The sequence below is a fragment of the Rhinolophus sinicus genome, linkage group LG03 (assembly GCF_036562045.2).
Source record: "Rhinolophus sinicus isolate RSC01 linkage group LG03, ASM3656204v1, whole genome shotgun sequence".
In the NCBI taxonomy this organism is placed as follows: Eukaryota; Metazoa; Chordata; class Mammalia; order Chiroptera; family Rhinolophidae; genus Rhinolophus; species Rhinolophus sinicus.
This window is the reverse complement of record NC_133753.1, coordinates 3,655,971-3,667,776: the sequence shown is the minus strand read 5'-3', so window position 1 is coordinate 3,667,776 and position 11,806 is coordinate 3,655,971. Positions and strand designations below refer to the sequence as shown.

Here is an 11,806-nt window from a genome sequence, read left to right as displayed (position 1 = left end):
AAAATGGCAAAGGTTAAAGACAAAGAGAGAATCCTAAAAGCAACAAGATAAAAGTAACTAATAACTGATAAGGGAGCCCCCATAAGATCGTCAGCTGATTTCTCAACAGACTTTGCAGCCAGAAGGGATTGGCACAAAATAGTCAATGCGATGAAAAGCAAGGACCTACAACCAAGGGTACTCTACCCAGCTAGGCTGTCATTTAAAATCAAAGGACAGATAAAGAGCTTCCCAGACAAGAAAAAGCTAAAGGAGTTCATCACCACCAAACCAGTGTTACAAGGAAGGTTAGAGGGTCTTCTTTAAGATAGAAAAAAAATAAAATTATGAATAATAAAATGGCAATAACTACATATCTATCAACAATTACTTTCAATGTAAATGGATTAAAGGCTCCAATCAAAAGACATAGGAGGTCTGAATGGATACGAAAACAAAACCCTTACATACGCTGCCTACAAGAGACTCATTTCAGATTGAAAGACACACACAGACTGAAAGTAAAGGGATGGAAAGAGTTATTTCATGAAAATGCAAACAAACAAACAAATAGACAAAAGGAAACCCCCAAAAAGTGTGGTAGCAATACTTATACCAGACAAAATAGACTTTAAAACAAAAGCTACAACAAGTGACAAAGAAGGACCCAGTAATCCCACTTCTGGGTATTTATCCTAAGAAACCCAAAACACTACTTTGAGGGGACATGTGCATCCATATGTTCATTGCAGCATTGTTTACAATGGCCAAGATGTGGAGGCAGCCTGGGTGTCTGTCGATGGAAGAATGGATAACGTGGAGGTGGTACATGCATACAATGGAATATTATTGGTTGGCCATGGAAGGGAATGGGTTCTTATCATCTGCAGCGGCATAGGTATATGGGAGGCAGAAAGGAAGCCCAGGGACCCACTGCCATGTGGCGCCTAATCATCTCCCCATCTCAAGATCCTTAATCACATCTGCAAAGTCCCTTTGCTATGCAGTGTCACATGGTCATTGGTTCTGGTATTGCAACATGGACATGTTAGCAACCTGACTCCCTGCCCAGCACTCAGTGTGGACTCAAGGAGCCAGGCACCTGCTTCAAGAGGCAGAGAGGTACCAGCTCGATCTCCCATCTTCTGACAGAAACCTGAACTGGACCTCCAGACAAACGCTGTGTGTGGGGGCGGGGCGGGGGGGGTTCAGGCGTGGATCCACGATTCTGATGGGGTCTCAGGGCACCTGAGGTGGCAGCACCCGTAAGAGCCCTGGCATCGCTTGCCCTGCATGTTTGGAAAGGTGTCTGGAGCTCTTCCTCCAAACAAATCCCCACCGTGCTCTGCTGACTCCAGGCCCATGTAATTACTAAGTGGGGTTACAAGTTTCCTGTCGCTGTAAACATTAACAAGTTGGAGTTCACTCACAAAAAAGGAACACTTCCCTGCACACATGTTGGGAGCCTCAGAGTCCGGTCTGAGAGGGGAGCATACATCCAGGGACCCATTCCCACCTGGCCCTCAGTTCTGATGAAATCCAGGACCTGGTCTCCTCGGCTGTTTTACAGGTGAGGCCTGTGGAGGGGAAGGGGCTTTCCTGAGCTCCTGGTTGGCAGAAGGGCTCTGCCTGTGCCTCTTTCAACACTTTTTGAGTTCACTTTTTCCAGAATGTCAGTCAGCCATGCCGAGGCAGGGAGCCAGCACGGCCGAGGGCCAGCAGAGTGGGCAGGCTTTGGCAAAGGCCGATTAAAAATACTGAGTGTGCTGCTGGCCTGTGAGCCTGCAGGTCCAGGTGAGCGAGGCACTGTCCAGCACGTGTGCCGGGGGCGTGTGTGTGGGTGAGGGCTCCCCAGAGACACGCGTGGTAAGTCCTGGATGGCCGGGAGCCCGCTGCCCATGGCTCCCCTTTGTCAGGACAGGTTCTGATGTCTGCCTTCCCCTCGGTGATGGGTTGGTGTTGTGTACAAGCCCCTCCAGCCCCTTGCCTATGCTTCTCAGCAGCTCTCTTCCAGAAGGTGAACAATTACTAAAGAAAGAGGGGAAAATACACGTTTTTGACACAATAGCACAAGCCTTGGGAGAGAGACAAAAGGCAAGTGTGGAGATGCCAGCTTCGGGCCGGAGCCTGTCCTTGCCTCTGATTCCCCGGCCACCATGCTCCCACCCTCGGTCACCACTGGGGCCTCGGACACGGCCCCCTCCTGAGACCCTGTGTGTGTGGTGCCACGCAGAGCCCTGGAGGGTAAGACATGGGGAAGCCATGGGCCTTCCTGGATCGAAAGTCTCTTAGTGTTCCAGGCCTGTATACAGCAGGCACTTGAGAAACCCAGGCAGGCCACGGGAAGCAGGTGACAGCCACGTGTGTGTATTCCCAGAACCCCGGGCCCTTCCCTGTCCATTAAACAGCAGCCATTTAGCCATCCAGGGCTTGAGAGCACCAAGTCTGCACGTGGCAGTGGGATGGGCGTGGAGGGTGGGGAGTGTGTAAAAATGGCCGGGGCGCATGTGCTATGCCCGCCGGGCTGCCTATCCTCAGTCTCCCACTTCAGAGCCAGCCAGGCAGCCTTCCAGTTGCCAGCAGCTGCGAATCTGCCTGAGGGCTTTCTTTGAAGCTGCAAATGTCTGCTCTACCCATGCACAGCTGGCCCGGAATACTGGGGAATTAACACCTCTGGGCGCAGCCAGGAGCTCCCCACCCTCACATGGGGCAGCTCTCTCCTGACTCTCAGAGTCCGCAGGGGATTGAGCCCAGCTGTCTAAGACGGAATGTGCTTGGAAAGCTATCCTGTCCCCCTTCTTGGTGCATTGACCCTTTGTCTCAGGGTCTGCTTCTGAGGCACCCAAAATGAAACAATAATAGAGACAGACATTGCCTTCAGGAAGCTCACCGACTGGTAGAAGTGACTGGTAGAAGTGACTGGTGGTTACCACGGGGCACCAGGGCAAGTGAAAAGCCCTTGACTTGCACAGGAGGCCCAGCACCCAGCCAGAGCCCAGTGTCCGGCTCTGTGACCTGCATCCCAACCTGACATCCAGGGGCCTCCAAGGACACTGTTCACTGACGCGGAGATGGGGAAGAATGGCGTTTCCTGGAAAACAGGCCGGTCTGCCAGAGCACTAATCACAGGAAAAATGACAACCATCCCAGCCAACCTTCAATTGCTGATTGGGGTAAACACAGTGGGATTAAAAGAAACCACCAGAATTCCAGCTCATTAGAGCTGAAACGTTACTGAGCTTGGAACGTCATCTTCTCAAGTCCCTCCAGACCCAGCCAGCCGGTGGAAAATCCGGCTAATTCAAAAATGAGTGTGGGAGTCCGCTCCATCCCAGGCCCTGCAGGTCACGGATCTGGCTGGGGGGACAGTGGGCCCCGTAGCTGGCCCTGCACAGGCCCATGACAGCCATGATCTCACCGAGCCCTCCCCACTCCCTGTGAGAGAGGGGTGATCACCCAATGAGAGACATCTGGGGATCCCCAGAGAGGGCCGGGGGTTTGCCCTGGTCATGCAGTGATGCACTCTTCACCCCACGTGCAAATCAGCTTGTGGGAAGCTCAGTTCCCCTCCCCACTCTTTCCAGGCTGGTAACAAAGGGACAGTCTCACAAGTACCCATCCCCTGTGCAGAAAGAACTCTGCACGCCTTTCTGTAAAGGACTGGAGAGTAGACATTTTAGGTTTTGCAAGCTGCATGTTGTTTCTGTTGCACAAGTCTCTTGATTTTTTTCCCTATAAGCCTTCAAAAGTGTAAGACTATTCTTAGCTCACAGACCGTACAAAATAAGTCTCAGGCAGAATTTGGCTATGGGGCTGTAGTTTGCAGACCCCTGGTCCACAGGGATATAGATGCTCATGTGGCACTAATTTCTGCACTTCTCTGTCTCATAGACTCCTACTCACCCTTCACAAGCCAGCTCAGATGCCCCCTCCTGCAGGAGGTCTTTCCCAGCTTCCCTCCTCCCGGCGCTTATAGCCTAGGTCTGCCCTGTGGCCCGGCAGGACTTCAGGGCAAGGCATCCACCCTTGATGTCGTCTTGATTCCGCATTCTCCCCAGTACCTATTGGGGCAGCTTCCAGGTACGAGCTGCAAGAGTGTGCTCAGTGGCAATACTGCCCAGTTTCAGAGTCGCAAGTTTCCAAAGTGACCCTGTGCCAGGAAGCTGACGCTCTTCAGCTCCTGCCTGAGTGACTGTCACAATGTTTGAGACAGGGTTCTGAGAACTAAGAACAGCACGACAGGGTGAACTGCAGTGGTGAGTGGGAATGAGTTGGTTTCAGAAAAGGCTTAGGGAGGAAGGGCCATGGCAGCCAAGGCCAGGCGGGGCTCAGAGGCTGGAGCTGGAGGAAGGGCATTCTCAGGGAGGGAACAGAATAGGCAAGGTCGTCAGGTGGGAAACTGGCAGGGCAATTTGGGGAGCAGTGAGCAGAGGGGTCTGCAGGTCCAATGGGCTCCAATCACTCCACCAGGGTCAGGATCGCCGTGGTGCCCTTGTCCCTAGCATGGCCTGGGCCACATGGGGGCTCAGAGCACAGGATGAGGAAGTGGGTGCTGGGCAGCAGGGTAGGCACTGAGGTCAGGGCTGGAGGAGGGTGCTTTGGGCAGATGGGTAAGAGAGCCAGGTGGGCCGAGGCTGGAGAGCAATGTGGAGGCTGCTGAGGAGGTGCCATGGGGGAGGTCGGGGGCGGTTAGGAGCAGGCGGTGTAGGATGAGAAAGGTTTAAAATCAGGCTGGGCAGGGTGTGGGAATCAGGAGCTGTCCCCTGAGGCTGGAGCCCAGACCCCACACTCAGCATGATGGGCCGTTGGCGAGGGCTGTGATGAATCCTCCCGAGACTCAGAGAACCTGACGGATCCTGAGTGTCTGGAGTCTGATCAGGACGCATCAGCCGTCGTCCGACCCCTCCTGAAGAAAGGTGACGGTGGAAGACTTCCTGAGGTGAAGGACCAGGCTCAGGTAGAGAGGAGGGGGCCGAGGCCCCAGGCACAGGCTAAGCCCAGAACCTTCCTCCACGTTGAGTCTGAGAAACCCAGCATCCCATCTCACCAGTGACCTTGGCTCAACCTTCCCAGCTAGCATGATTCATGTCAGAACCCTTCAACAGGGTCCTCGGCGAGCACCAGGCTCTATGGAAAGCAGATCCTGCCGACCCAGTGGCCTGCAGCCGGGGTAGCTGGGGACAGGGTGATTTTACGCTTGTCCCTCACCCCCCGCTTCCTCCACTCCTGCCTCATCAGCTTCAGAGGCCTCCCCTCCACGGCAGAGCTCACAGCCTCGGAATTCCAACGCAGCCCCTCCAAGACTATTTGCAGCAGGCGTCCCTCATGTGCCAGACCAGGATGGAAAACATACTCTTACCGCTTTAATGTAAAGCATGTGTTACCAGCGGAGAGGGAGCAGTGGCTGAGCAGCAGCTGTCCTAGCACACAGCCACCGCCATGGCCTACCACGCCACGGTCACGGGGAGCTCGGGCTGCCCGCACCTACACCCCCTCTGACCAGTGGGGCCTGAAGCTGGCCCTACTCAGAGGGTAGGTCTGAGGCCCTGGGGACGGTCCTGACTTTAAACATGGCAAAGGCTCCTCAGGGCCTTAGGAAAAGGTCCAAGCCCCCGAGACTGGGCTTCAAGACTCTCCCATGGGCCTCTCACAGCCCTGTGAGCTGCCTTCCTTGAGAAAATCACAGACCCCCCTGTGGCTGGTAGAATAACGGCCCTCCCAAAAATGCCCGTGTTTTAATCCTTGGAACCTGAGAATGTGTCACCTGGCATGGCGAGGGGACTTGGGAGATGATTAAGTTAAGGACCTCGGGATGGGGGCATGATTCTGGTAGATCCGGGTGGGCCAGCGTCATCATATGGCCTTTATAAGGGAAGCAGGGGTGAGGCAGGAGGGTCAGAGCCAGAGACGATGTGACGATGGACGTGGTGAGCAGACTGGTGAGCAGACTGACGCAGCCACGAGCCATGGAGGGCAGGAGGCCTCTCGACGTGGAAAAGATCAGAATGGGTGCCCCTCACAGCCTCCAGGGAAGCCAGCTCTGCTGAAATCTGGATTCCAGCCGCTTTTTGGATTTCTGGCCTCCAGACGGTAAGATAACAGATTTGTGTTGTTTCAAGCCGCTAAGTTTGTGGTCATTTGTTACCGCAGCGACAGGGAACACATATACCACTCATCACTATCTGCCCACCAGGCTGGGCACAGGGGCCCCTCTTCCAGGGCACCCCAGGGCTCTGGGTCTGCTCCAACGGCCCCTCGGCGGGCGAGGCCCTGGCGACTTGTCCCCAGTCTCACTGGTGAGCTCAGTGGCTTCTGCACTCCTCTCTTCACCCATGATGACATTTTCAGTTCTGTCCCACACTCCTGCTGAGAGCTGGGGCTGGCATATCTCCTGTGACAGGGAGCTCATCACCTCTCAAGGCAGCCCAATCCGCGGGTCTTCCCAGGACTGTGCGGCTTGCTCCCTGCTCACAGGCCCGGGCTGAGGAGGTGAATGGGTTGAGACCCAGCTTCAGGTGGCCTCGGGGGCTGAGGGGGGCGGTGTTGACGATAGGCTGTGGTTCTTCCCAGCTAAGCCCCGACTCCCACACACACTAAGAAAGGAAGAGTGTGACACGGCCCTAAGCCGCAGGCTCCCACCTTCCCCGTGTACAGAACACTGCCCTTGTCACACGGTTGCCAGATTTAGTAAATAAAAGAACATCCCATCACGTCTGAATTTTAGATAAACAACGGATACTTTTTTAGCACAGTAGTCACCCCCTTATCCCTGGGGGACACGTTCCAAGACCCCCAGTAATGTCTGAAACTGCAGGTAGTACTGACCCCTATAATACTCCTTTTTCCTTTATATACAGACCTAGGATCACATTTAATTTATAACTTAGGCACAGTAAGAGATGATCAACAGTAACTAATAATAAAATAGGACAATTATCACAATATACTGTAATAAAAGTTATGGGACTGTGATATCTCTCAAAATATCATATTGAACTGTACTCACCTTTCTTCTTCTTGTAACGATATGAGCTGATATAAGACCCACGTGATGAGATGAAGGGAGGTGGAGACGCTGGACAGAGGGATGGTCACGTCCCGGGCAGGAAGGAGCAGGACAGCACGAGATTTCTACACGCCACTCAGAACAGCATGCAATTTAAACCTTATGAATTGTTTATCTCTGGAATTTTCCATTTAATATTTTCAGACCCAAGTTGGCCATGGCAACTGAAACGATGGAAAGCAAAGCGTCAGATAAGGGCACTACTATACAAGTATGTTCCAAATATTGCATGGACGTACTTCTATTAAAAATGTATTTGCTGGTTATCTGATATTTAGTTTGAGTGGGTGTCCTGTAGCTTATCTGGCAATGCCACATTGTCATTCATTTCTCCAGAATGCAGTGCACGAAGCACTGTTCCACACAACCCAGAACTGGAACCCAAAGGGGATGAGTAAGGAAGTGGGGAGACCCATTGACCTCAGAAGTGGGGTACAGATATGGGTGAATCTGCTTCCCTGATCCCCTCTCCTTTCCAAGGCAGCTCTGGTCTCTAGACTTAGTGAGGGTTTGTGGAGTCTAGTCCTTGGGTCAGGACATCTGGTTTTGGGGTGCCGGTCCCAGATTTCTTATTACTTGGCAGAAATTCTGCTGTAGGCTCTTCCTTCCCTTCAGGGACCCTGCTCCTCACTTACCGTGGGACATGACAGCAGGGTCCTCCCCAGGGGTGAGCAATGAGAGTCGAAGACAGAAGCCACGGCTTTTTAAACCAAACCCTAGAAATGGCATCCCACCCCTTCTGCTGTTTTCTGTTCATCAAACACGAGTCATCAAGACTAGCTCACACTTGAGGCGAGAAGATTACACAGGTGTGAACACCGGGGAGGGGGGACACTGGGGACCATCTTAGAGGCTGCTCCCCACACCTCCCAACCAGATTAAGAGGCAAGCAGAGGTTATTGGGGCAGAGAGGGGTCCGGTGTTCAAACCCTTTCATGGATGAGCAGAATGCTGCCCTGGAGAGCAGGGAGGGCTGGTATCCAAATCACCTGGTGGGGAGCAGCGCATGGGGGTGGGGAGTCCCCAGGATCCGATCCAGCCCCTGGTCTCCCTCTCCTTTTTTTTTGCATGTTTTTATTGAAGTATAGTTAACATGCAACATTATATTAGTTTCATCTGTACAAGGTAGTGACTAGACATTTATAAGCCTTATAATACGGTCCCCACGATAAGCCTAGTAACCATCTGTCACCATGCAGTTATTACAATATTATTGACTATATTGTGTGCTATACATTCCATCCAACAACTTATTTATTTATTCTCTTTATTTCCCTTCACCTTTCCCACCCAGCCCCCCACCCCCTCCCCTCGGGCAGCCATCAGTCTGTTCTCTGTATCTGTGTTGTTTCTGTGTTGTTTATTAATTTTTTAATATGTTCCACATATAAGTGAGATCATACTTGAGGCGAGAAGATTTTTTTTTCTCTGTCTGACTTATTTCACGTAGCTTTATACCCTTTAGGTTCATCTGTGTTGTTGCAGAGGCAAGGTTTAATTCTCATTTATGGCTGAGTAATATTCCATTGTGTATACGCACCACCTCTTTATCCATCCATCCATCGATGGACACCTAGTTTACAGCCATATCTTGGCTATTCTGAACAATGCTGCAGTGAACAGGGGGGGTGAACATATCTTTTTGAATTAGTGTTTTCACTTTCTTTGGATAGATACCCAGAAGTGGAATTGTTGGGTCATATGAGGTCGGACACTTAGGTTTGTGAACTCATCCTAGAGAAAGTGCTCCATACCTCATTGCTGAATATCACTACAGTCACCTTCGAAGTACTCCCCTTGGGAAGCTATGCACTGATGCCAGTGCCTAATCCACCCTTCAAAGCAACTTTGGAACTCTTTTTCTGGAATGGCCATCAGAACTGTCGTTGTATTACCCTTGATGTCCTGAATGTCATCCAAATGTCTTCCTTTCAATATTTCCTTTATTTTCTGGTAAAGAAAGAAGTCATTGGGGGCCAGATCAGGTGAGTAGGGAGGGTGTTCTACTACACTTATTTGTCTACTGGCTAAAAACTTCCTCACAGACAGTACTGTGTGAGCTGGTGCATTGTCGTGACGCAAGAGCCATGAATTTTTGGCGAAAAGTTCAGGTCATTTCATCTAATTTTTTCACGCAGCCTTTTCAGCCCTTCCAAATAGTAAACTTGGTTAACTGTTTGTACAGTTGGTACAAATTCATGATGAATAATTGCTCTGATAGCAAAAAAGGTTAGCAGCATCGTTGAAACACATTCGCGAACTTAATTGTCAGATCTCGTATGTTGCCAGTTATAAACAGTCACAGGGATAAAAAGTACAGCATATTACAATATGCAATAATATTGTAATAACTATGTATAGTGTCAGATGGGCACTAGACTTACCAGGGTGATCACTTCATAAGATATACAAATATCTAACCACTATGTTGTACACCTGAAACTAACGTCAACTGAAAAATAAATTTAAAAAACTAGAACATCCCCCTCCTTTTTATTCCTTCCTTCCTGTTGCTTCTTTCTCTTTCACCCACCCGTCCCCTCATTCACTCCCTTAACTGCAGCCCTCTGCCAGGTCCCAGCACCCCCAGCCCCCAGGAGAAACAGCTCCTGCCTCCTTTCACACCTGGAAGGAGCACTGAAGAGGGAAGACCACAGCCAGCCAGCCGGCCGGCCGCAGGGCAGCTGTCCGAGGGGCAGGGCCTGTCTGCAGTTAAGGCTCCCCGTGACCAGGTAGGGATAGCCAGGAAGGGGGTGACGGGCCAGCCACAACCCCGTGGGAATGAGCAGGGCTGGTTTTGGAGAGAGAGGTGCCAGGAGTGCCTGGGACTCTATCCTGGGGCCCAGGCAGTGTCTGTGGGGGGAGGGTTCTGTCCACCCTGGCATTTGCAGCAGCCTGGTGTCCAGTACGGGTGGGTTTCCAGGAAGCTGGGATGACCGTGCTTAGGACACCACTGGTCATGGGGGTCCAGCCGCCACATGCAGTGGTGTGTCCCCCTGAGTGTACCTCTTCCTTACCAGCCAGCTTCCAGACCTGTGGCTATGAGGGGCTGAGGGAGGGGTCAGGCCCTCCCACCCCACCCCACGGCCCTAGCTCCCAGCATGGCTGGCCAAGCAGTCTAGCTCCTACTGCAGGCCATGTGAGCCTCCATGGAGAACGGGCTGCTGCCTCCCCAGACACATAGGCTTGGAGAGAAACCGGAGAGCAGATGCAGAGCCTCTCTTCTCAGTTCTGGAGCCAGGCAATGTAGCGGGTGGCACAGCCTTTACACCAGGCCCAAGGGGCAGGGGTGCCCGGAACCGCTGGGCCTGGCACTCCCAGGCCAGTACATGTGGGCAGATGGTAGAACAATGGCCACCAGCCAGGAAGGACAATGGGGTCTCTCCCCGCTGGATAGGGAGGCTATGACCAACTAGATTGGGAGACAGGCCCAGCAGAGCAACAGAACCCCAACCCCCATCCTGAAAATTCAGCCACCTTTGGCAGGTCCTGGGCCTGAGAGATGGTGATGGTCCCGGCCTCTGGCTCCCCACCCCCAGAACCAGTGTGGGGAGCCCCATGTGCAGGACAGCCTGCCAAGCCGAGGGCCCCAAGCCCCGACCCAGTGGCGGCCACTGACACTGCTGTTCTCTGCGAGCCACGACTGCACCCACGCACAGACACACAGATTGCCTGCGATCGGAGGGGCGAGGGGCGCAGAGCACCTGTAGCCCTACACCCACCTGTGGCCCGGCGTGAACATGTGCTCAGTGGGGGCCAGAGGACGAGGTCTACCTGTGAGAGCAAGGCAGTGGGGCTTTAGTCCCCCGCAGATGGGGGCATGGGGCCGCAGGAGAGAAGAGGCCAGCGGGCAGAGGGAACAGCATGAGCAGTGGCCTGGAGGCTGGCTCCTCGTGGCCTGGGCCCCGCCCTTCTTCACATGGTGGTGGGGGCCAGCGTTACTCCATTTTTATGGGGTCCAAGGTGAGTGCTTTACAGATAGACATGGAGTGAGTGGGCAGGACATGTCCTTGTGGCACAGAGAGAAAGAGGTCACACGGCCAGTAACACTAGAGTCCTACGAGTAAAATTGCTCTCAGTGCACACGGCCCTGAATGGGTTCACACGTGCCCACTGCCCCCACCCTGTTAGCCCTAGATGTTGGGCTACCGTCCCAGGTAAAAAGCCCTCCAAAAATCTCTTTTCATTTTGTAATTTAAACATACCTGTTGAGAAGCTCTTAAGATGTTTATTACTGTTTTTACTTCTGTGAATTGCCTATTCAGAGCCTCCATCCATTTTTCTATTGAGAGTGATTAATTAATTTGTAGGCGCCTTTTGCTTATTAAGGACTTTGCCCCTTTAGTCTATTGGAAATGCCGCAAATACTTTGTCTGGTCTGCCATTTCCCCACCTGAAATCCGTGATGACAATGGGAGGCCAACTCCCACCTTGAGAGAGGAACTCAGCAGCCGAGTGGCAAGTGTCATTCACTTAAGGACTTGCTCCATGAACTTCACCCTGGTGGCAGATCGCCAGCCAGGTACCCGTAATAGTCCTGTACCCTCACCCTCTAGCAGCTCCCTATCTAACTGGAAGTTCACACTGGCCCCGGAAGGGCTGGGTGGGAAAAGTTTTCACCGTGGGTCAGCTCTCAGGGGGCAGGGCATACAGAGGGGGTCCCTGGAGAAGGGGTCTTGAGTCTGATTGTCACGGATTTGAGCTATTGGTAATGCCTGGGAGTGGGGGAGGGGAGTTCTGTTTCCCAGTGTGCCGAACCAC

General features: G+C 52.6%; 1 long non-coding RNA gene across 2 annotated transcripts in view; it reads right to left on the bottom strand.

The window, feature by feature from the left end:
• Positions 1-362: 362 nt before the first annotated feature.
• Positions 363-11,806, bottom strand: part of LOC109455536 (uncharacterized) — a 40,735-nt gene continuing 29,291 nt past the window's right edge. Inside the window, exons 7-8 of one of the 2 annotated variants that reach the window (XR_012494521.1) lie at positions 6,986-7,209; positions 363-2,007 (exon numbers count right to left, since the gene is read on the bottom strand). This is a non-coding gene — a long non-coding RNA (uncharacterized LOC109455536). The remainder of the gene's footprint in view (positions 2,008-6,985; positions 7,210-11,806) is intronic. The other variant, XR_012494520.1, reaches the window with a different exon arrangement.